The sequence below is a fragment of the Varroa jacobsoni genome, unplaced genomic scaffold (assembly GCF_002532875.2).
Source record: "Varroa jacobsoni isolate VJ856 unplaced genomic scaffold, vjacob_1.0 scaffold_317, whole genome shotgun sequence".
Lineage (NCBI taxonomy): Eukaryota > Metazoa > Arthropoda > Arachnida > Mesostigmata > Varroidae > Varroa > Varroa jacobsoni.
Window position 1 is genome coordinate 353,814 of NW_019213219.1, and position 22,261 is coordinate 376,074.

At 43.4% G+C, this 22,261-nt stretch overlaps 1 protein-coding gene across 9 annotated transcripts in view; it reads left to right on the top strand.

Moving 5' to 3' along the window:
* Window positions 1–5,553: 5,553 nt before the first annotated feature.
* LOC111259296 (uncharacterized) overlaps window positions 5,554–22,261 on the top strand; it is a 100,927-nt gene continuing 84,219 nt past the window's right edge. For 2 of the 9 annotated variants that reach the window (XR_015310525.1, XM_086967839.1), the window contains exons 1-2: window positions 5,554–6,216; window positions 7,183–7,634. The gene's annotated coding sequence lies outside the window, so the exon portion shown is untranslated. Of the gene's footprint in view, window positions 6,217–7,182; window positions 7,635–8,917; window positions 8,978–12,700; window positions 12,910–14,870; window positions 15,967–22,261 lie in introns of those variants that run through there. The other 7 variants (XR_015310526.1, XR_015310527.1, XR_002679564.2 and 4 more) reach the window with 6 other exon arrangements.

Here is a 22,261-nt window from a genome sequence, read left to right on the forward strand (position 1 = left end):
TTGAAGGAAGAATCGAGATCTGAATTTCCAGAGAGAAACAGGTTGGGTGTCGCTGGACGTCGAAAGCCACAGATCTTACTGAGTTTGGCGTCTTCGCATCAACCGTGAGACTTCCAAGTGTGGCCGCCCTCGGAGTATTGAAATTAGCGGAATGCAGGAACAAAGGAAGGGGGTCGCAAATACTGGTGACTGTATAAGGACGAAATACAGAGAGGATTATTTTTAATGAGTTTGTGATTTCGCCCTCTTAGAAGAATTAGTAGAATAGGAAGTAACGTGGTAGCTTTGTTTTGCGACGCGCTCGATAGCACTCCGGAGCATCGTTTCAAAGACTTGCAGGGGTAGTGTTAACGCAATGTGATTGGAAGGGAAGATATTGCGGCTTTTTGCGCCCTTTTTCCATCTCCTTCAAGTTTTTCTCCAAAGGTCGAAGTATATCCACTTTCTCGGCACAGAACTTGGACCCCTAACATATTTCTAACTTGGTAGGCAAACACCTTACCACTGCAGCATCAGGTATGCAGATAAACGGTATAATTAACCCCCCGAGCTCAAGAGAAAACTGATAACAATGTCCAAATATCCATAGGATAAGGTAGAGACTTGTCACATTAGATACGTAAGAGCACTGTCAATGTTGGGTCTTTCGGTGTATGTTCGTCATCATCCACTGTCAAATATTTTGTCACGTTGTACATGCTGTCAGGAAATGGCTACATTCGTTGAGAGGGGTACCTATTTTTGCGTCTCCAAGGCATAGAAAAAGCATAAACCAGCTATTGTCAGAATAAGTTTTCTCTCTCTTGACAGTATCATCCTCATGCCTCTAGCAAGGAATCGTGGACGTCACTTTCATTGCATCGGGTTTTGCTGTTTCTGCCGATAAAGTCCCTGTGCCTAAGCGTGACCGGGTTCGACAGGCGGTTGTATACGCTAAGCTGCCGGTACGTCCGTTATGTCGCAACAAAACACACGTCATGTCACGAAATAGAGCTCTGTGCAGTTGTGCTCAATTAAACAGCTCGTGCATATACATAGGCGCACACACGAACAGAAACACGTGCAACGGCAATGACAATAAGAATGTCTTCGTCGTTGAACAGCTAGCCATTAGCCTAGGGGAATAGAGTACTGAGTAGCAGAAAATAAGCCAAAGATGAAAAAGAAAGATTAGATAAACAGACAGAGTTAAAAAGTCAAGCCACTCAAGGACCGATCTAGGAGAAGCGACAACTACGCCCATTCAAGGATAACGACCAGGTAGGAAACAATAAAGGGTACGACAGGAAACCTGGTAGACTTCAATACTGTTGCGATGGGATCCCCGAGTTTCCAGGCCCTACGTAAACACTCTGAAGTTCCGCCCTACAAAGGAACAAGAAGATGAGGAGGTCGTATCAAAGAGTAAATGACAGACGACAGAAGACCACTAAGCGCATTAAGTGGAGGTGAACAAGCATAAGCAGAAGTGGATAGGGAATGCACTACGGCAAACAAGCATACCCGTAAGGGGCTAATGCGGCCAGGGCAGATAAAAGTACGACGACGGGGACGGCCAATGGCGAGCGGTGGCAGGAGCTAAAATGCAGCAGCAGTAGCAACAGTTGTCAAACGCTGGCTGCTTCGAAGAAGTGCACTAGAAAGTGATGTGAAAGAAGGATTACAGTAGGCGTTCCCATCAAATAGAGGGCGACTGTGACATACGGACCCATTATGCCAATCAATATCAGCCATTTGAATAGACCTACTACCGTTTTCGATACAAGGCGCCAAGCTAGACGCTACTGCGACGCACGCAACACGGGTTCGCTTGGAGGATGCAATAGAGACTTATGTGGTGAGGATGAAACGGAGTACGAACGTGTTGGGTTCCTCTCAGCAGCGGAAGTAATAAGGACGAGAAACCCAAGAAAAAGAGAGAAGCCATATTCTTACGGAAAGAGAACGGAGGCCATAAGGTTTTTTTCGTATTCATTTCGTGTATCGACAGGCTAAAAAATATATATACATAGAGAAGTAGTCACCTATTAAGCATGCTCTCCAATAATAAGATACAATTGAAGTACGTCAGCGTTACCTCGTAGCTTTGCACGAGCTCTGGAACTGATCCTTCCTTAAAAATGCATTCATTGACAGAGTTGTTGGAAATTACCAAATATTTCTGTCCAGTTGGTCGATGTAAGTATCCGAAATTTTTATTTAACATCTTTTTTCCAAGTCCGTTGAGAGAATCTGACTCTTCGAGACAGGCATTGACGCGAAATCCATTTTGGCTATGGTTTTCGCCTGTAATAAATCAGCTCCGAGAATTTCTTCATCGGTTTCAAACGGTTTCTGTTCCGAAACAAAGTACCAATAACCACGTTTTTTCCTATATTTCTATAGTTTGCCGCCGACCGAACTTGAAAGTTGTAGCGGCATAGGAAAATCGTTTAACTGTCTTCTGTTCAAAATGTAATTAAGAAGACAACACCAAACGGAAACAGCACTGCGGTAAAAGTAATCAAAGATCCATAATCAAAATAGTGCTAATAAGTGACTTATTATTAATACTTATACTATGATCACTGTTATTATTAAACTTGAATGTTTCTTTCAAATGGCTGAGGTGTTCCATTTTTGATTTCTCGACATATTCAATAGTCATTTTGCGAGAAATCATTCTCACCCTACCCTGCATACGATAATATCATGAACGCTAGCAAAGACTAAGGCAATCTATCGTAAAATCCTGAGCCCACTCGACATAGAGTGTTTGTCATGTTGATCGTCTACTATCCTTAGCCTAAGCAAAATGAACTGGCAGGCGTGACATCAACAGACATCAGGATATTACGCACACAGACACGCATGGCCAACAACGTTACGTATACATTACGTTAACTATCACGTGAAACTCCAATATTACTCGGGTATATACATGCTTGCATATGGGTCTGTAGGTAACGGACCCACAAACCAGTATTCGTAGATGGCAGGTTGACCCTCTTCCGCAAGTTCATCCTTTCTTCCTGTGAGGTAACGCAACACCACTAATCATCCATCAGCACGTCGACAACATCAACGGCGAGGGACAGCAAGAAGACATCGCGCTTCAGTTCCGTGTGTGTTGTACTCTTTATCTTAATTATGAGCGCCTTTAGTGATACTATTAGAATTAATCAGAAATAAAGGCCAGAGGTGGGGTGTAGGGGGCGAGTAGGGGTGCGGGCTGGTGCAGCCGCAGTGGATGATCTAAGCAACAGAGGCAGCAGGGACGAGTTGCCGCTGAATAATAGTTGCTGTTACAGTGTCGCGATCGTATAAAAAGCGCTCGGCCCAATATTGGAAGGGCAACCACGCGTCCTGGCCCCTTTTAACATAAACTGCCCTGTCGGTCGCAGCACCAGTCAGTTACCGGTTGCCTTTGAAGCGTAGAATTCTGGCGATGTGTACAAACCAGTACACCTACTTGCTGCTGCGGGTGCACACTTTGCGTCGTGAACCTTACCTAATGAGCCATCGGCATACAGCTTAACTTGAACCGAACTGATATAGAAAACTAAAAAGGACATATATTTCAAATTGTTGCTATGAGCTCCAATTAAATCACTCTAAGTGAGTAGTGATGACTACCGCAGTTCAAACCATTGCTATTCATCCATGTGTAAGCACAGTGATCGCTGCCTATTGAAAAAAGAGCTATCCATGTAGACTTCAATACAAGTAACTTTAATTTTCTACTGCATCCGATATTGGTTTGTTTTCGCAAACCTGCCCAATGTTTCCAACAGAAAATCGAAAACGTTAAAACTATTATGCTGAAATCTGTAATAGTCAAGGTAGAAAGTGTACTATTATGAATTGGGTAAACGCGTCAATTTCTACCAATTTGTTCACCAACTTTATCCCTGGCTGTATTTTCCCGAACCATGATTAAACTAACAAGGGCTGTGCCGCCCACTAAAAGGATCAGGAGTTCGCCACTGTGGACCTATTTATTCGCGTCGCTGTTGAACTCTTACAGTAAACCACGGCCGGAGTTTTGGCGACCTCTAAGACGAGGCCTTCTGCATAAATAATCTAGCCAAGGCAAACAATTTAGCTGGGATTAGACCCGAGTTGACGAGAACCCCGAGGGATTGGGGGCTACAATCGGACTTGGCGTCCCGCCTATAACCAAATGATAGGAACTGGTAGGAAATTTTCGATTGCTGTTTTGTGCCTTTCAACTCAGTAGCAATAATAATATCACTAACGTTAAATAATATAATGATGATATAGATTCAAGTTTTTCCTAATTCTTCGCTTACCTATAGGGCGATCTGATATCGTAACACACGCAATTATTTACCATTGTAATAGATAGACAACTGCTGATTATAGTCTAGAACTCGTCAGTTTCCTCTTGCTGCTCTAACTTAAGTGGATGAAAAATGTTTACATTATAATTTATTATATCCTATAAGCTTACTTAGTTACTTCTAGATCCCCATGTAAACTGGTGGACTGGCAATTATTATTCACGTTACCGACACTGTTGCTGGTATTGCGGCTCCTATGGAAAAGCGGAAGCCACCGTGGCAGTAACAAAACAATGCCTTCATTACGGCGAATAGGTCAAGGAAGCTATGCGTGCCTGTGTCAAAAGCCGCTTTAGAATCGTTCACCCGGAAGTGGGAAATTAAAACCGGAAGCATTTCTATGAACAATCAACGACGCCACGCAGAACGAAACCGAAGTCGTTCATTGCCAACCATCGGACCAGTATGTGCATGACCGTCTGTAGATGCCGCGCTGCACTACACGTTGTTACTACTTCGTGCCGTGGCTGTAACGTGGTTCCGCAGTGGTAGCCGGTCGTGGTGGTAAATCCTTGAACGCTGGCTAGGCCGTGCATCCGGAGGGTAAAGTGCTGCGTTAGCCATTGAAGAAATTCACTAAGTGACCCAGTAAGCCACGAAGGGAGGTTTCTCTTTTGTCATATCCAGCCAGCGTTAACAACTGTGAACGATGGAGCTCCGAAGCGTCCAGAGTAACGACGGCAATGAATGGAGCAAAGGGGCCAAGCATTCAGGCCATGCTATAACTTCTGCCCTCCATGTCAACTGTCCCTCAGAGCTCATCCACTGTTCTCGCACCGCCTCTCACCGCCCATCCCCTTACACCGTCCTCTCATGTGTCGTTAACACTAAGCTACCACATAAACGCTACTATCGCTTGTACTTCTACCAGCTGTGGTACTATAAGGCTTCGGCAGCTGAAGGACTGTCCCTAGCCGCTATGGCACTGGTGGAACCCGACGGCAACAAAACAGGATCAGGGAACCACAACTGGTGAAATAGTGAGGAACGCTAAACCACCTTATCTAGGCAAGCGTTGTAGTTCATTATATACGCTAGCCGCTACGACCTCTTGCGAGGACAATTCTGGTCGTGGCAGAGGGTAAGGGGGAAACGTTGTCGGCGAAGTTGTGTGCGTTTATGAGTGTGCGGCTCTGTAACCGTCTGTGGACCTTGCGATCAAGAAGGATGATGTCGAGTCGGGGGGTAGAAGGGGGGTGAAAGCGTGAAAGAACAAGAGAGAATATAGCAACCCTCCTCCACGCTCAACGGGAGCAGAGAGCTTAGCGACTCGTGGAGTTTATAACAGAGAAAGCGACGTTTGCGGGTACTTTCTCGTCATCTGTCCTTCGTGTTCTACTATTTTGAACACCTACCCAAACTTACTCGGTGCTCTTTCGACAAACGAAAGCTTTTGCTAGTCTTGATCGAAGGAGAGAAGCAAGCGTGAGATCACAAGTTCGCACCTCTTTCCCTTGTCTCTCTCCGCATGCTTTGCGCAGTGACTCTATGAGTTGCCTGGCTATGCAGTGCTCAATACGCTGTCGACTGTAGGTCCTAGAACTAGTAGATACGATATGGACGAACTCCATACGTGGCGGTCATAGTGCGCGTAAGGCACCGTTAAATAATGCATAGTAAACAGCGACGTCTGCAAAATCAATGGGAACAGTAAATTCGGTCTTCTTATTTTGTTCGTTCTCGCTGGCATCGAGTGTCGTCTTGCCTAACAATTTGCCCACTGAAGTAGATGAAATGCAGGTACGGATCAAAGAATTCTCCGATCGTCCGGATTTAAGTTCGAGGACCGGCTACCTCTAGTGGATGACAATGAGGAAATTGAAAACGGCTATTCTAAATTCCACCGTTGTCTGTCTCGTCAGATTGGATGGACGTAAGTCAGTGTGAGACTACTTTGTATTTTTCCTTAGTTTTGGCCCACCGCCTATTGCAAACTAGACACGTCTAGAAAAGTTACATCTCGCCATTTAACCAATAGAGTTACGTAGACATTTGGCTTCTTAGACGGTTGCCATCTCGCAATCTTTGAACGTGTAGGGCCGTCATTCCTCAACAGAAATCTAACGATTGCTTTACACGAAGTGAATTTGCAGTATTATGCGGGTTGATGTGTTAACTTTAATCGAGTTCACTATCACACCGCTATGTCCATTGAACAAACAATTGTCATCATGGATATGAATATATTTAGCTTGCTATAAAAATGGCAAACTTAATTTAATGATTGGTTTCATGATTGATGATTGAGAAATTATTGATATCATCTACTTTTGTTATGTTACAAACTGTCTGAGCCTGAACAATGCGTGAGGTAATGCTTGCCTTTCCATAGGCCAATAATTCAGTCCGTTTAATACACACAGATGGCATCTGTTCGTGCACCCTAGGAACGTGAGATTTACACGCTAGACAGAGCCGTGCACTTCAGTAGATACAAACGCGCTAGGCAAAAAGAAACTGATCAATCAAAGAGGTGTTAGAGGACCGCGCGCGGGAACGTCTACTTTGACTAGCCCATTCCTAATGCTGTACCTCTATTTCTTATTACTGTTCCTGTCAGTCGCTTAAAGTATTGTTCAATAGTATCTGCTGTACTATCAGTCGTGCACAGATAGGAGCTTTATTCTCTATCATTAACTGCTTTACAATAACTCTCGCCGTTGACGCAGTCAAAATCCCGTGCGAGGTCTTTTCGATCGCTGAACTAAGACGAGTTCATTCTGTGTACCTACATGCAGCAGGAAATGACGAATCAAGGCAGCACTGTAAGCCTAACAGGCTGTACACAGTGCAGGCTGTAGGACTACTATCTACGTTTTGCATCTTCATCCTCTTTCAGCCTTTCTGCGTTTGGAGCTTTGCGCACGTTCTAATCCACGGAAAAATCTGACAATCTCCCTGATTTGCAATAGCAGCATCTGCTACAATGTATAAATGCAACAGCAACACTAACAGCGAGCCGGGCAGGTGGTCCGTAGAGCCATTGGATTGTCGAAGAATAGGCCTAGTTTCTTCTACCTAAAACGGTGTTTGTAACGCGACACGGCCTGAACCACTGATAAAGAAAGTGGATGCGTCAACGCGCGCAAACAAAGAAGAAAACACTCTCTAGCGGGTCATGGCGAACAGCGACAGAGGCATAAGCGTCTATGTACACTACACTTTGGCGTCGACGCGGAAGGCACTTGTGGCCGACGGCACTACTGGGCTAGAAGTTGCAGGTATAGAAGACGGTAGGCAAATGATTATACATCGATGATAAATGAAATTACGGACGGTCATACTTGCATGGTGAGTACTGCATACTGTGACTTCGTTCAATAGAAGACAGCTCGCTGTAGATATAGCTATGCACAGTTTTCCGTTAGCCTTCCATTGCTAACTCATGTTTTATACTGCATCGTGAATCCTAATAGCGCATTTCGTTATCAGTAAAGTTAAACAACTTGAAATAGTAGCGATATTTGAACCGTACTTCCTTTTGTCCATTAGCTCGAATATGAGTGTAACCACTTAGGCGTACCATTCGGTGGAGAACTACGTGGGGCAAAACGCTAGAGAAGCCTTTACATTACTAAGAGGTGTGGGCTAATTGAAAACGATATCAAATGCAACACTAATATTTTCAAACCGAACCCGAATGTTTTAGTGCAGCTAACAGGTATAACTAGGTACATTCATAACTCAACGGTGATGGCTATTGACGTTAACCTAAACATAGGTTAGAACCTGCTTATATGTTTCGGTTCAGGCCAGCGTCTCAATAATTCAGAGAGATTTACCAGTAAATAACATATTTTCTATGCGACGCTTCCGTTGCTGTACAGTTGTTTAAGTTGTCAATCCATCCTCCCTAACAGGGCTTTGTGTTACCTTATTGTTGACAAATTGTATTGCCTTACCACCGATACAGTGCACGATTGTTCACAGTAGCACTGTGGTACAATAGTAGCTGTATACTGAGCGAAACGTTTATTTAACAACATATCTTGTGTGCTATACGCATACTTAGAAATAGGCCAACAGGCGGGTGCAGCTCGCCGCCCGCCCTCACAAAGTGATAATAACACGAATCCGCAACGATACTGATCAAGGGTCGTGGATGTGTATGCGTGGTACTACAATACGTAAAGGCTTGTATCAACCTAGAACATATTCACGTCTAATTAGTAGAGATTACCGGCTTATCAATAATACAATAGTAATAACGGAAACGATCTTCAATGGCCAGTAATCTTCTGTGACCATTGGCAGCTTCTTCACCTACGTGTAGTATGACGTACTAGCTTTGTATAGTGGTAGGAAACCATCGAGGCTTGAGCGGCACTTGATCAAATACTAACAAAAAGAAACTGAAGGCTAGTCAGAAAAAGACTAGCTATTGACACAGCCAATGGCCAATGGCCAACCTTTGTCCTGACCCGTAAACACAGATGAATACAGTACGAACTCGGGCCGTAAAGTAATAGGTGTTCACTTGGACAGGGCTAATTATTTACAACTATTCTATCTATTCTTTACTGGGTCGTCTGGACGGATTTTACGTTCATATTAATCTCAACTGTCGTCAACAGGTGCTGAGGCCACGAAACATAATCAGCAGCTGTTACAGTATTTCGAAACTAAAGAGCAAGGTACGATGTTATCGCAAGAATGTAATCTCTCCTATTCCTCATGTTAGCTATTGATGTTTAATACTTTATTTGTTGTTGTCAAGTAGCTCGACCGGGCGTACCGGCTTGTTTTGCATGTGGCCGAACGACACCGTCCCAATCTACCCAAACTTCACCATGAATCACTTTGTTATCCTATAATAGGCGTTAGGCGTTGTTTGCTAATTCTCTGCTATAATAGTCCTGGTAGGTAGTAAAAGATAACGCATGGTATAATTTCAACCTCGTTGTAATGTTATTGCGACTTAATTACTTTTTAAATAGTAGCAAATAATTCGCCGGATCATACTCTGAAACGCGTTAAGCACCAATCCGATCTATCGACATCAGTCGTGTCTTGCTATTGAAACAGTATACGCCTCACGCATTATTCCCCGGTCGCAGTATTCAATTATCGAATCATCATACCTGCACCGGCGTTGATGCCCCCACAATTATCAAGTTGGTCCGTTACTCTAGGGCTAGCCAAACCTAACCTCTTCTCATTATGCATATCCTGGGTCGTACACCGAAACGTCAAGGTCATCAACTACGTCTAGCTAAACTCTTTCAGGATCCCCAAAGCACCTCAAATATACGCCCCTGCGATTCTCTACACGTACGTATTGTACATATAATCCCCAAATTGTTCATTGCCCACCGAACCCACGATCCCTCCCTGCACGATTTGCGCAAGCCTGCGTGTCAATGCTACGTATTTCTATAACAGGAAGAGGGAACTCCCCTAGAGTTAGTACGAATGAAGCTGCAGTTGGCCTTCCTTTCAACACGCCAATAATACGAGTACCCAGTGACCCTCCGATGTTTCGCGGCGCATGCTCGGTAATGCAGCCGACTATTCGCGACATGGAGTCAAACGCCGAACGCGAGCTTGCCGTTCAGCGTCTAGTATGCAGTTTCTAGCTTCTACAGCAAACTGTTAGGCGGTTGCCGACACCTGCGGCAGTGCGTTTTCGCCGCAATGTCAAAGGCAGTTGCAGCCACAGCCGTCGGTGTTACCGGATATGCGTCCGGAAATGAGGCTAGCACCGGTGCTACTATCTAGCGGCATTGTTTTCAACTGGGGATGGAGAGGGTGCTGACCATGCTAATGGCAGCGGTCGTAGTGAGTGGGACGGTAAGAATGCTGCGCAACGGATTAGAATATGGCTGCAGTGGGGCAGCGGCGGTGGCAGGACGCAGGGTGGCCTGCTTCCTAGGATACTGCCAGTCAATGGAACCTCTCTGCAACACCCTATGCTCGAGATGGCCTCGACGCAGCCATAATGCTGGGAGCCATGGTCTGCCCCCTTCGCAGGAACGATTCTAGCCATCGCACACCACACATGACATTCCATTTCTCCGTCCCTAGATGCGAACCACCTATTCGACTGGTCTTTACCCCACTCACCTGCAAATTCGATCGTTTGTTAACTCGTTGCCTACGAAAACTACATTGTATGGCTATATGTATATAGCAGTAGTAAGTGCATTCCATTGTTCGTATTTGATTTTTAGCATGCTCCTGTGTATATATGAGTACCTCCTTGTTTACACATGGAAAGTATAGCCGAGTTGTAACATACCATCTATGTATGTATGTATGTATGCTGATAAAGTTACTTCAGTAGAAATTATGGTATAAAACAAAGTTATTCACTTAATAGTTCCGCTTCTCCTGCCTTAAGCTGAGCCTATTACCGTTACGTTTTTGTATGTTTGTTAGTGATGATGATACAATGGTGATCGAACAAGCGATAGTGGAACGGGCTACGAAATTAACAGCTACGCCTTCCCACAATGCAGATTAGCAATCCGACAGTACGATATACAGATAGAATATGTAAGGGCATGTGGAACATCACATTTACCGTGTTATCTAATATATATATATATATATATATGTAGTGTAGAAGGTTGTTTGCACTGGCTGGCTGCAACACATATTGGAGATAACATAGGATGTGACAAGTTCGAAAACTGGCATCCAATAATACTGCTAGAAGAACACTTACGTAGCATCAGATTTTGTCTGGCCGGCTGCCTACACCATCAGGCTCAGGCGAAGGCAGTAACAGGTTCATATGTTACGACGACACTTTTTCACCTGGTTACTCGTTATGTCTATGTGTGTAACGCAAGGCTAGAATATTTTACAACGCAAGGGGTCGATAGTCAAGCCATTAGGCCTCAGGTGTTTCGCTTGTGACCCACAAACGTCAGGCGGTGTTTTAACGCCGTTAAGAAAAGACATATGGGGGCTACACAGGTGAGGTCCTGTTTCCTGCCAGGTCTACCTATCGACTGAGAAACAGATAAAGACTAACGCCGTCACACGCTCGCGGATACTGCATTCTTACCTGGTGTAGATGGAGTGCCACCTTAATAGTCATCCTTTTTCATCGATAGTGTGAAGTGCGTGGCAGTGCTGTGCTATAAGTGTTTGACACACAATAATTCTCCTGTGTGTTTAACGAACGGCTAACGTTATTGCAACAGTTGCTCTATCCTTCATTTTAGCAAAAAATTCAAATTGGCGCATGATACACATACGTATCGTAAATAATAATATTGAAATCTACGTCTATCATTGGCAATGTGATCGTTTGGATAGTTTTATATGAGAACAAAGAACTTACTGCAAAAAAGTAACCAACATTTTGCTGAGAAATACAAGAGAAATGTGGGGCTCAGTCATTCAAAGTCAAACGAAAGCGGGGATGTAGATTATATATGCAACAAACGCATTATTCGGTCTTGTTATTTATTTATATATATTTATAGACTAGATCAAATATAGGATATATATCTATGCGCACACTGTAGCAGTTTCAGCTAAAGCAGGTAATAAGAGTAATAATAAAATCGTTGCAATGAAAACTGATCAAATAAATAAAGAAAAAATATTCACCTTTCTACGACATGGACTTATATTTCAAATGCCAACAAAAAAAAATTAATAGGACCTAAACTTAACCTAGATAGCCTAGCTGAGAAAGCAGGGCATCGACACTCCCTGTCTTTCAAGTTTTACATCCGATATTGCTGTTAAACATTCCTTTAGGCAGTTGGCTCTCACCACGAAACGAACATATCTATGAGCGGGTTCGAACCTAGGCCACAACGTATCCCTAAGATTAGCAGGCAAATACTAGGCAATCTGTGTATTCCTGCTAGTATCCCACATAGGAAGTGTTAAAAGCATTTCTAATCAGGTATGACGTTTCGCTCCTTAGGAGCCTTTTCTTTTTGTACCGAGAAGCAGAGCATGTCGCTGTCTGAACTGTCGCTAACAGAAATCAGAAGGCGACTATATAGACTTTTCAACAAAATGTCCACGCCATGTCGAAGTAAATGTGGCGCCAAGCATAATCTAGCGGGGCAGTTTTGTATGTGTTTGAAAAACTGCTTGCCTGCCCATAGGACTTTTGTTTGACTTGTACATCTTGGCCCCAGCGCGTCGCCGTGCTGTGAACAGCACGCTTCGACGATAAGATACAAAGCCATACATAGGCGGTGGCGCGCACCGGTAAAGGAACCGCTTCAGGCGCTCAACACCACCGAAGGCATATCGCGCCAGTATGGCCTTCTCGGGACCTCTCGATAAATCGAATGCACTCCACCAGTAATCATTTAGAAGCATCGTCATTAGTTCATGTCCTGATGCTAGTATGGTCCTGATTCAAATCGGGAATTATGTTACAGGAAGATTCGCCACAGTTCACTGAATGGCGGGTATGGGCGACCTGGGCCGAATAAGGCGTACCAGTAAAGGACCATCGTGTTTCGTAGCTAGCTGGGTTGGGTTATCCTCAGCTGGCACCTCTCGCGTTGTATGGAGAGAAACATACAATGCATCTTCACACCACGCATGATTTGATACGTACGGTGCCTGCTACGCAGGACTGGATCAGGTAACAGATGGGCTGATCTTCGAAGCAACAATATTTTACTAGGGTCTATGCTTTGAGTATAGTTGTCACGTATCTAAAGACAGACTTTTTCGGCACTGGGTTTAGCAAACGGCCTTTGCTCTTATAGAATCATGAAGTAACTAATTACAGATAAAGGTAAGTCTACAGTAGATACGGCCACCTACGGTAGACTTTGTTGGTTTAGTGTCCTAAACAATCAGAGTGTATTGGCCGTAAGTCTAGTCATAATAAAATACAAATGGGTTCAAGAGTAATGAGGCAAAAGCAGGATAAGAAATGCGATAAATCAGTAAACATCCGCATTGCGTTTATGAAATGTATGAAGTTACGCGGTTATCAAATAAGAAATACTCCAAGGTCCTCAAGAAGTTCAGCCTAGCAAGACTCAAGCTAGCCGTCGTTATAATTCCAAATCGAACTCGTATCATGTCCTTCCAAATATATACAGAACAACTTATATCATCTTATCTCAAACAAATGTGCTTATGTATATCATCATAGCAAGCAAATATTCTGTCGCTTCATATGCATCGATAAATTTTATGTTCGACCCGTTACAAGTGAGTTCACTACCTAGGTATTCTTCGCCAAATTGGTCCACAGGCCAATACCATTGCGGATGTGAGAGGACAGGGCGAGCTTGGTCGGCGCCAAAGTCGCAAAGTCTATTCAGCGGCTACGACAAAATCCATGGGCACAACGTGACACCTTCTCCGGATTTCCGTCTGTTTGCCCAACAGATATTCCATATTGATGGTCATGCCCCGTCCAATAATGTGCTCATATTTTAAATCTGTTCTACCTTTTGCTGTTTATGTACTTGCCATAGATCTGTTGCTTAAGATACCTACATTAATGCGCAGAGGGAGGGAAAAAGTAGCTGACGGTAGTCGATAACCACAGATATTAAGTTAAACATCTTTGAGAGTAAGTGCAGAAACTCCGGCAGAACTTTCTGAGAAAATACTCTATGAACAGCTAAGGGGGCTTCAATATTTGCTTTGTCGATGGAGATTGGTGTTCTTCTTTGGCACTGAGATCTTTCGAGGACTAGCAGCTCCATCTGTATAGATCCACATGGGTCGAAAGTGTAAATCCGATCCATCTTGCATACTCCAAGGGTTCGTTTATAAATCATAAATAAGTGCTCTTGCGATTTGCTCTCTTGCCTTAATCTTCGTATCACCGCTGTATAAATGGCTCATCTTCAGTAAAACTAATGAAATATACACATGCAGCCGCACTAGCATAACGATATCTTAGATAAATACGTAAATAAAAAATAATAATTTCAGCATTATTTCAGACTGGTGGCTGCCAGCATGCAACAAAGAATATTTACGGCGGGTTTGTAACCTAGACCACCACGTGTTTTTAGGTTCAACAGGCGTAAACTTTACCATAGCAGAATTACGGGGACGAATAGCTACATAACCATTGCTACTACACTTATAATATTTCTATTTAGAATGGTCTAACGCAAGGAAATATCATCTATGCAACGTGCGAAAGCCGTTGTCTGTTTTTGTTGATCCGCCGGAGACGATGCGCATCAATGAGCAGACAATTTAGATCTAAATTATGGCGTGTCTGCATTCAAAAACATTTAAAGTACGAACACTCAGAGAATCAGCCGTCTGCCAACCGACGTCCAATAGACCTATATGCTTTGGGGACATACTCCCACTGTTAGAAAGACTGAAATATATGTAAAGGCCCAATTTACGCTTACATCGTGCAGTCCAACATTCCAAGTGCCCAACACACAGTAGCAGGATAACGTATTATACTAAGCATAAAGTGTGAGGATTATTCTAACGCATTATAGGCGTTCTGCAAGCATAACAGGCAAAATAAATACGTTCGTACATAGATATCCGCTAGATTTTCCAGTTAATCTTTTATCGCTGTATGTGTCCGTATGCCCGTCTGTTTGACAGCGGGATCCGTCTTCAACTTACGAACGTCTGTTTGATATCAGCAGGAAGTTAACCGTAAGCTGGGCTGGAAAACTGTTCCATATTCCTGCCTACACTTCGAAGCAAAGCTGAAATTGCATCGCTTTCCATGACAGCAACGACGAGTCAACTGAGGCGCATATAAACCCGATAAGGCCACTTCGAGACACCTCGCTACATTCATCTAACAATCGATGATCGTAATCGAAACAGACGGAAGCTAAAACCGTTTCAAGGGGATGCTTGAGTTTTTTCCACGGCATGATTACTTTGAAGGCATGGACATGCATCTAATGAATGCCCTTCCGAGATCAAGAATTGCATTACTTCGAATGGGCATTTCGACCAATGAATAGCAGAAACCTCACAGTATAGTCGAAGGAACAATAGCACGACCCTGGGGTACAGAAATACAATGTATTCATAGCCAAGCGAGCAAATGCTTGATTTAGCTAAGTGCGATTAACCAAATTACTAATGGCTAAATAGAACGAGCTCTAATTAATGTTGTCGTCTTGCATTTTTGCACTCTATATTAATTGTATAGAGGTTTTCACAGCCACCTAATTCGGATATCGCTATCATAATGGATATATTATGATCATTTATTTACGAAGCGAAACAATGATGGAAAGGCGACATCGTGAGCACCAAGCCGTCTGCCTCTACAATATATAATAAGGCTGGTCATTTTTTTACTCTGCTCGTCGCCGACCTCTGGCAATAAACACGAAGTGCTTCATGTTTTGTAATAGTGGCGCGCATCGTTAGCGCACAAGATCGTCTCGCGGTAAAGGACTTGGAAATCGTTGCCTATGGATTTTACCAAGCTGGAATCTAAAACGAAAGATCAATAGACTGTTTAAATGCACTGCCAGCAGTCAACTAACGCATTGATAAACACGAGAATAAAATGGAATTGCCTATTATTATAATTGTCAAACAAAGTATCTTTGCAACAACATTGTCTGTCTACATGCGAGTAAACATGAAAGGTCTTAGATAAAAGAACGCGAATGCAGCCTTGCATACTGTCAAATGACAACCCGGAATAAAGCTAAGCCTTTGTCGGACCGTCTTCGTTTGTGTTCTGTTAATTATGAGCCTTTGACCTCTAAGCTAAAAGCTGAGCAAACGAGTTTTCTTGATCCCCTAAATCAATCAGAATCCGGAGTTCCCCTAATCCGCGATATCTATTGCTCGGCTACTACACGAGAGAGATTAGCTAACTTCTTTCCTCCATAATCCACCAACTATTCTTGTGTCCTCAGCTTAACTTGAGATTACCAATTTTAGACACTCTCAACAAAACTAACAATGACCGCACATTTTCCGAGCCCCAGTGGGCCCAAGCAGGCAAAGGAGATCCGCTCCAACGAGCGTATGCTTGCCATAGGCATTTTCTACTAAAACGGAGCCAATAAGAAACTCCGAAAAAATGTGCACACAAAAACAGGAGATCGAACCCCAATACACGAGTGTCATTTCACCAGCTGCAAAAGCAGCGGCAGCAGCAACAGGTAGCGGCCGCTATCGTTTCTTTTTCCTTTGAGTGCTTTAGTGGACCTTTTGTTAATGGCACAAGTAGCATGTCGAATGAGTACGCCAAAAACCGTCTTTCTGAAGAACGCCAGGCCTTCTTCAGACAATGCTACTTCTCTCTCGACAAGCAGCTTTCCTGTTTTCCTGGCTGCAGTCTTTCATCATTTTAGTAAAATAGACTCTAATAGTCAATTTATTATTTCTCGCCGTTTGCTCTCGAAAACTCTCCTTCTCTCTCTCTCTCGTTAGCTCCTCTTCCTCTGAAGTTCGGGCACTCATACAGACGAACCTGGTACCTTTATGCCGTGCTCATGTCTGTGTGTGCTCCATCGTGTGCTTGGGTGCTGCTCACACAAACAGTCACATGGCCAGCTATCTAGCCCTATATAACCGTATTTAATAGCTCTACTGCAGCCAGCTGCCTCTGCTTGAGTACTATACAGCTACAGCGGCTGTTCTCCACGAAGCACCTGTGTGTAATCCTTGTGCCTGGTCCTACGGTCTGCCGGTTTCTCGTTTTCTTCTGTTTGTCCTATACCTGCTACTACTAGAATCTTAGTTCTTCCTGCTGTCGGTACCGCCGCTGGCGCCGATATAACTTGCCTTTCTAGAATTGTGATCTCTCCTCGGCGAACGAAAGGCCTTCGTTTGGTTCCGGGAGCAGCTGTAGAAATACCAGCAGCGGAAGCAACGACAACTACTTAGGCTTTACCTGCTTTTAGCTCTCTCTCGGTGTTCGAACGTCGATGCCCTGAACATCATTGGTTCGTTGTCCTGAGCGTCGTCTTCAAAGGTGCTCCTCCCGCTCCACTGAAGGAGCATAGCCAATGCAGCTGTCGCTAGCGTCGTCTTCTCCTAGTCTTTTTTTCGAGAGTACGTTTCTTGGGGTTCATCCTTTTTCTTTGATGTCTCTATTTTTCTTGAGAAAATCTCCACTAATGAGAGTTTTCAACCTCTGGGGCGGCTTTGAGTTTGAACCAAGTGAGTCAAACGGCCACGCTTGTTCCCTTCTCCCCATCCGGCACAGATGACCCACCCGAAAAGAAGGGACAATAGCAAAAAGGAGGTGAAAACGACCAAGCTATGAGAAGATTTTGTGGATGTACCAGGTTCGGAAGTAGGCGACGGCTGAGAAAGGATGAAAACGACAGCGTCCGAGGTCAAGCAGTTGCAATGCTGAAGCGCAGCCCCACGTAAGAGCCGCTACTGGTTGAAGTGGTACCCTGAGGCATCAGCGGAGAGAATGAGTCAGTGACAGATTAGCAACGACAGCACGATATCAACTCATCGTCATCGTCGTCGTCTAACCTACGAGCGTCGAGTGCATAACAGCACGAAGAAGGAAATGGCATAGAAAGAATCCGGAAGACATTATAGAATTTTAAAGTGGAATTTTGCTAAAATAGGTTATTTTTGGAAATTTTGACTAGATGACAAAATAGCATTAGATTCATAACTGCAATAGCTCTTTGGGAAGCTGAAACTGATGCATAAACCCTGCACATGGTGAAGCTTAAATCTTCTAAGCAAACTATATACGTACGGGATGTTCGAAATAAAAGTGAAACAATTTTATCTCATATCTTTCGTAACGAGTACTTATTCATTTGGTACCCTAACGAGGGCTGCTCCTTCTAAGTGAGAAACCTGAACGCATCATAGTGGAAGCGAGAGTTTGTTTTCGACCTTTGAGCTAAGATCAGTTATTATCGAATGGCTTAGCGGCGAATAAGCCTCTACCAAGATTAGAGACTTTATTACAGCCTGAGTGCGCGACTGCCTTACCAGAACGGAAAAAAACAACATAGAAAACCCGCTTTAAAGATTTCATAACTAATTAGAAGGCTGTAAAGGCGAGCTTTAGATGATCCTAAATTCAAATGAGATGTTGTATACGGTGCATGAGTTGAATCGTTCGTAAAAACCCCCCAACGAAAAATAGTACATCCTCAAATTTAAGCAAAAATCCCCATTTGCTTCTGAGTTCTTTTAGGCGGACAACAGCGGGCCGTTTCCAATTCGTTGTCGAAAATCAAAAATACCCATCGCCGATGCAATGATCGATTGCAGCAGCAGCACCCGTTGACTTTCCCGCGATCCAGAGTCTATAACGATTTTGAGTAGAAGTAATTTTTAAGGCAATGCTTACGTTCGGAGTAACGCATTTAGTGATGTCGTCGTATATATCCTTTAATCAAACGCGTCTGTTACCAAATAAGTCAATTTGAATACTTTATAAATCATGACGAAACCATACAGCTTTTGTTGCATCGAATAGTAAAACATACGTACTTCAGCAGAGCGGTACACCCGCTGATAGCGTCATGTAGCGCTGGCTGGCTGGCTGGCTGGCTGAGCATGTGGATATGTTGTGAAACAAATATATGGGCTACAGCCCAGATTTAAATGCATTGTGTTATTGCGCATGGGACGCAATTAAGAAAATATAAAAGATAAGAACAGTAACGCTTTGATACGGACATATGGGTGGTTTACGCCGGGAAGACGCCGTGATCGAAGCGAGTGCCAGTTACATTGAACAAAGCTGTCCATTAGAGTCGCCTCTATCAGTAGTATATTGATTCACAAGCAGCTTAAGCATAAGCCACATCCTCTGTCATCCCTCAAACGCTCCGGGCATACACAGATAATTGAGCTTCATTTGAAATCTAAAGTTCTTAAGCAATGTATAAGAAACTGGTCTATCTTTTATTTTGCGAAACACTCTCAAATCATTATAATCGTTTGGGTATATAGGTTACATGCTTGGAAAACGCAAATATTCTAGATACCTTCTTACTACAGAAAAAAAAAGTGTTTTTCCTTGAAGTAGTTGTTGCTTATCATCACAGATGTGCAACGCTAAACCAAGGCGCCAAGGCTAGACTGAAAGCACGTTTAAATGCATATTTTTTTGGATAATAAATAAAATTGAAAAAAAAATAAATGTCAAAAAAAAGCTTCGCTTACGCGCAATCAGTTCTGCTAATAGTGTTTTTGGCTCCATGAAAACGGTGTTACCTAGAGTCTTGTGTGTGATAACAACATGCTTGTGAAAGAGGTCAACCCTCGACTTGGGTTAACGCATACAGGGTCACCGTTATGTTTAGAGCCGTAGAGTAGATGAGTCGTAATTATTTGTGAGCTTGACTAACAATGACAATATAGCGGATGAACGTCTTTGCCAGTTTATATACATGTAATGCAGTTTATAGCAACAATATACTTAAATCTTAGCTTGGTTATATAGATTTTAACGTTTTTCTATGCCCTACTGAAAATTGCTCCATGACAAAAACTCAAACAAAGACTATTGTTCTCGTACAGTCGTTGCTGCTTGTGGTACCGAAGCATAAGTTCCTCAGAAAAAAACTATATTTGAGCGAAGATATCGTTGAGGCTGGGTTCTCAGTCGTCTATTTTTTTGATACTGACGATTGGATGCAATAGAACAGAGAAAAGAAGCAAGTTTTAGACTCTCCATTCTGCTTTGAATTTAGCAATAAGCCTAGGCAACCTCTGATCCGTTCTCTTGCATTTTTACCATAATCTAATTCTTGCTATATTTCTCGCTTGACGCACCCGCACCCGATACCAAGCTCGCCAGCACTGGTGAACATGGAGCGTATTGGAGACCTTACACTGGATGACATCAGAAAGAACGTAGTAAAGGAGGGCCCGCGCCCCTTGAGGAGCACTACACTAGATCCGGATCAAACGCATTATGCGTGATCGTGAGTATAACAACAGCAGCAGCGGAAGCAGGCACGAAACTAACTGCTGCCTCTATGCGAACTTCAAACTTCCTCATAACTTGTGACCAGGAGAACGCAAATGAGCGTGCATGCCAAAATGCGAGAAAATAGGAGATAGAGGGAGCTGGCGGTATGAAAGAGTCACTTCTTCCCCTGTTCCCAACCGAGTGGCAAGTTGCTATGTTAGTAACAACAACAACACAAGCGACTCATAACAAAGGCTAGGCCAACTTAACGAAACTCAACTTCTGCCACAATGAGCCCGCGAAATTCCAAAAAATAACCGCGTTCACCGCCACACACGAGAACCAGTTACACAGCCCATGCTACTCCTAACTTTGCTAGTCGCTTGATGCTGTCGTCCTTCGTTCTATGTGACCATACAGAACACGAATCAGGACCCGCTGTTTTCTCACTCTTTTGCTATAGTTGCAGAGAACTATTTCTCTTCTACTTGCCAGTGGTAGCAAACGCAGAGGATCATATGAGGGTCGGAATGGCTTTGCCTGGGGGTGACGCCAAAACTCCTTTTACTTTCCCTCTTGTTTTTTCCTCTCCTCAATTCCGCTAGTATCACTAAAGTGCGCGATTGAGAAACGCCGCCTTCCTTTGCTTTCATAGACACAGTGTGCCAGTTTGCCTGCGATGACGCGCAAAGCCGACTGTAGGCCTGAGTGGGTACATATTACCGTGATGGTCTGTTCAGTGTGGTGTACCAACGCAGGCAGTGGACGGGTACTCGCACGAGATAAAAATCCAAGTGAGCGGCATGGTATCGAACAGAGTCGAGCTAGTCAGTAGAACTGTGGCGCCGCAGCTATCACCGTCGGTACAGGAATGATACGGGAAACACGCTTTCCGGGTCCTCGTGCTTATGCTTGATGCCATGTTCTACGGCGGGCGTATTCGCGTGTTCAAAATACACGTCGTAATGTTTTTGGGCATTGACAATGAGCGATGTCTGCCGCGACGTACGAGGCTGGCTAAAGGGCATGCGAAAATAGCGAAAGTGTTTAAGGTTAAGGTGTGCGACCTCATCCCACGACCTTTCACCACTCCCGCGTCAATACTCGATTAACTTCCTGTGTCAAATCACACAGGACCATGTATGCGTCCGCATGAATATGCGAGGCGTGTAAGATTGATTGGTATTGTCGAAAGATCCAGTGAAAGAATAAAATTAGTTATATCGAATTCGGAGGCTCTTTAATAAAAGAAAAAAGGAATTTGTAAACAGTAACTGTGAATTTTAATGATCTGTAAATGAAGTACGCGGTAGTATCGTGCTGAAGACGCGTTTCCGAGAAGACCAAGGAATTTTTGATTGAACTCTGCCGGCCCCCACTGCGTAGTCAACATCAAGCACGTTAGTAACCCCCAATATTTGTTACCGATTTCTTCATCAAGATCCAACCTTTTCAACTCAACAGATTCTAGAATCTGAATTTCACTTTTTGATTGCCTGAAACATGCCGTCCTTCCAAATATTTCGAATCTCAATTATCAGATATATTCTCTATGGTACTTCGGTATTTTACTCTTCTGGAAACTTTTATCCCCCCGACTTTCCTTCTCTGAAATTAAGTCTCTTTCCCTCCTATTGTCAGCCAATCGTAAATCACAAATGTTAGGGATTTTATTAAAGTATGTAAAAATCTCATTTATTTGGTACACCAATGTTAGTTATTAAAATATAAGCAAATGCAAGGTTTTTATATGAATAATACACTTTAAACGATTTTCGAGGTTTGGCCGCGACCGAATCTCTTCCGTTTGGGAGCTTCCGTAAAAAAAATGATGTAAAAAACAGTATTCAAGATACTTGAACTCCTTTTAGATGTTAGCATACATTAGACTGTAAATCGTATAGAATACCACATAAGTTGATCTGTAACGTGCAGATGCGCCGTAAACGTTCTAGTCTGAGTCAGTTTTAAAAAGGTGTCTGTATTAAGCAAACGCAATTAATCCGAGGTGTATTATATATAACAAGCCCACAACAATACCTATTGAAGAATAGCTTCCGAGAGAATTTATAAATAGTCAACAAATAGAGACCTCAATATACGATTTTTT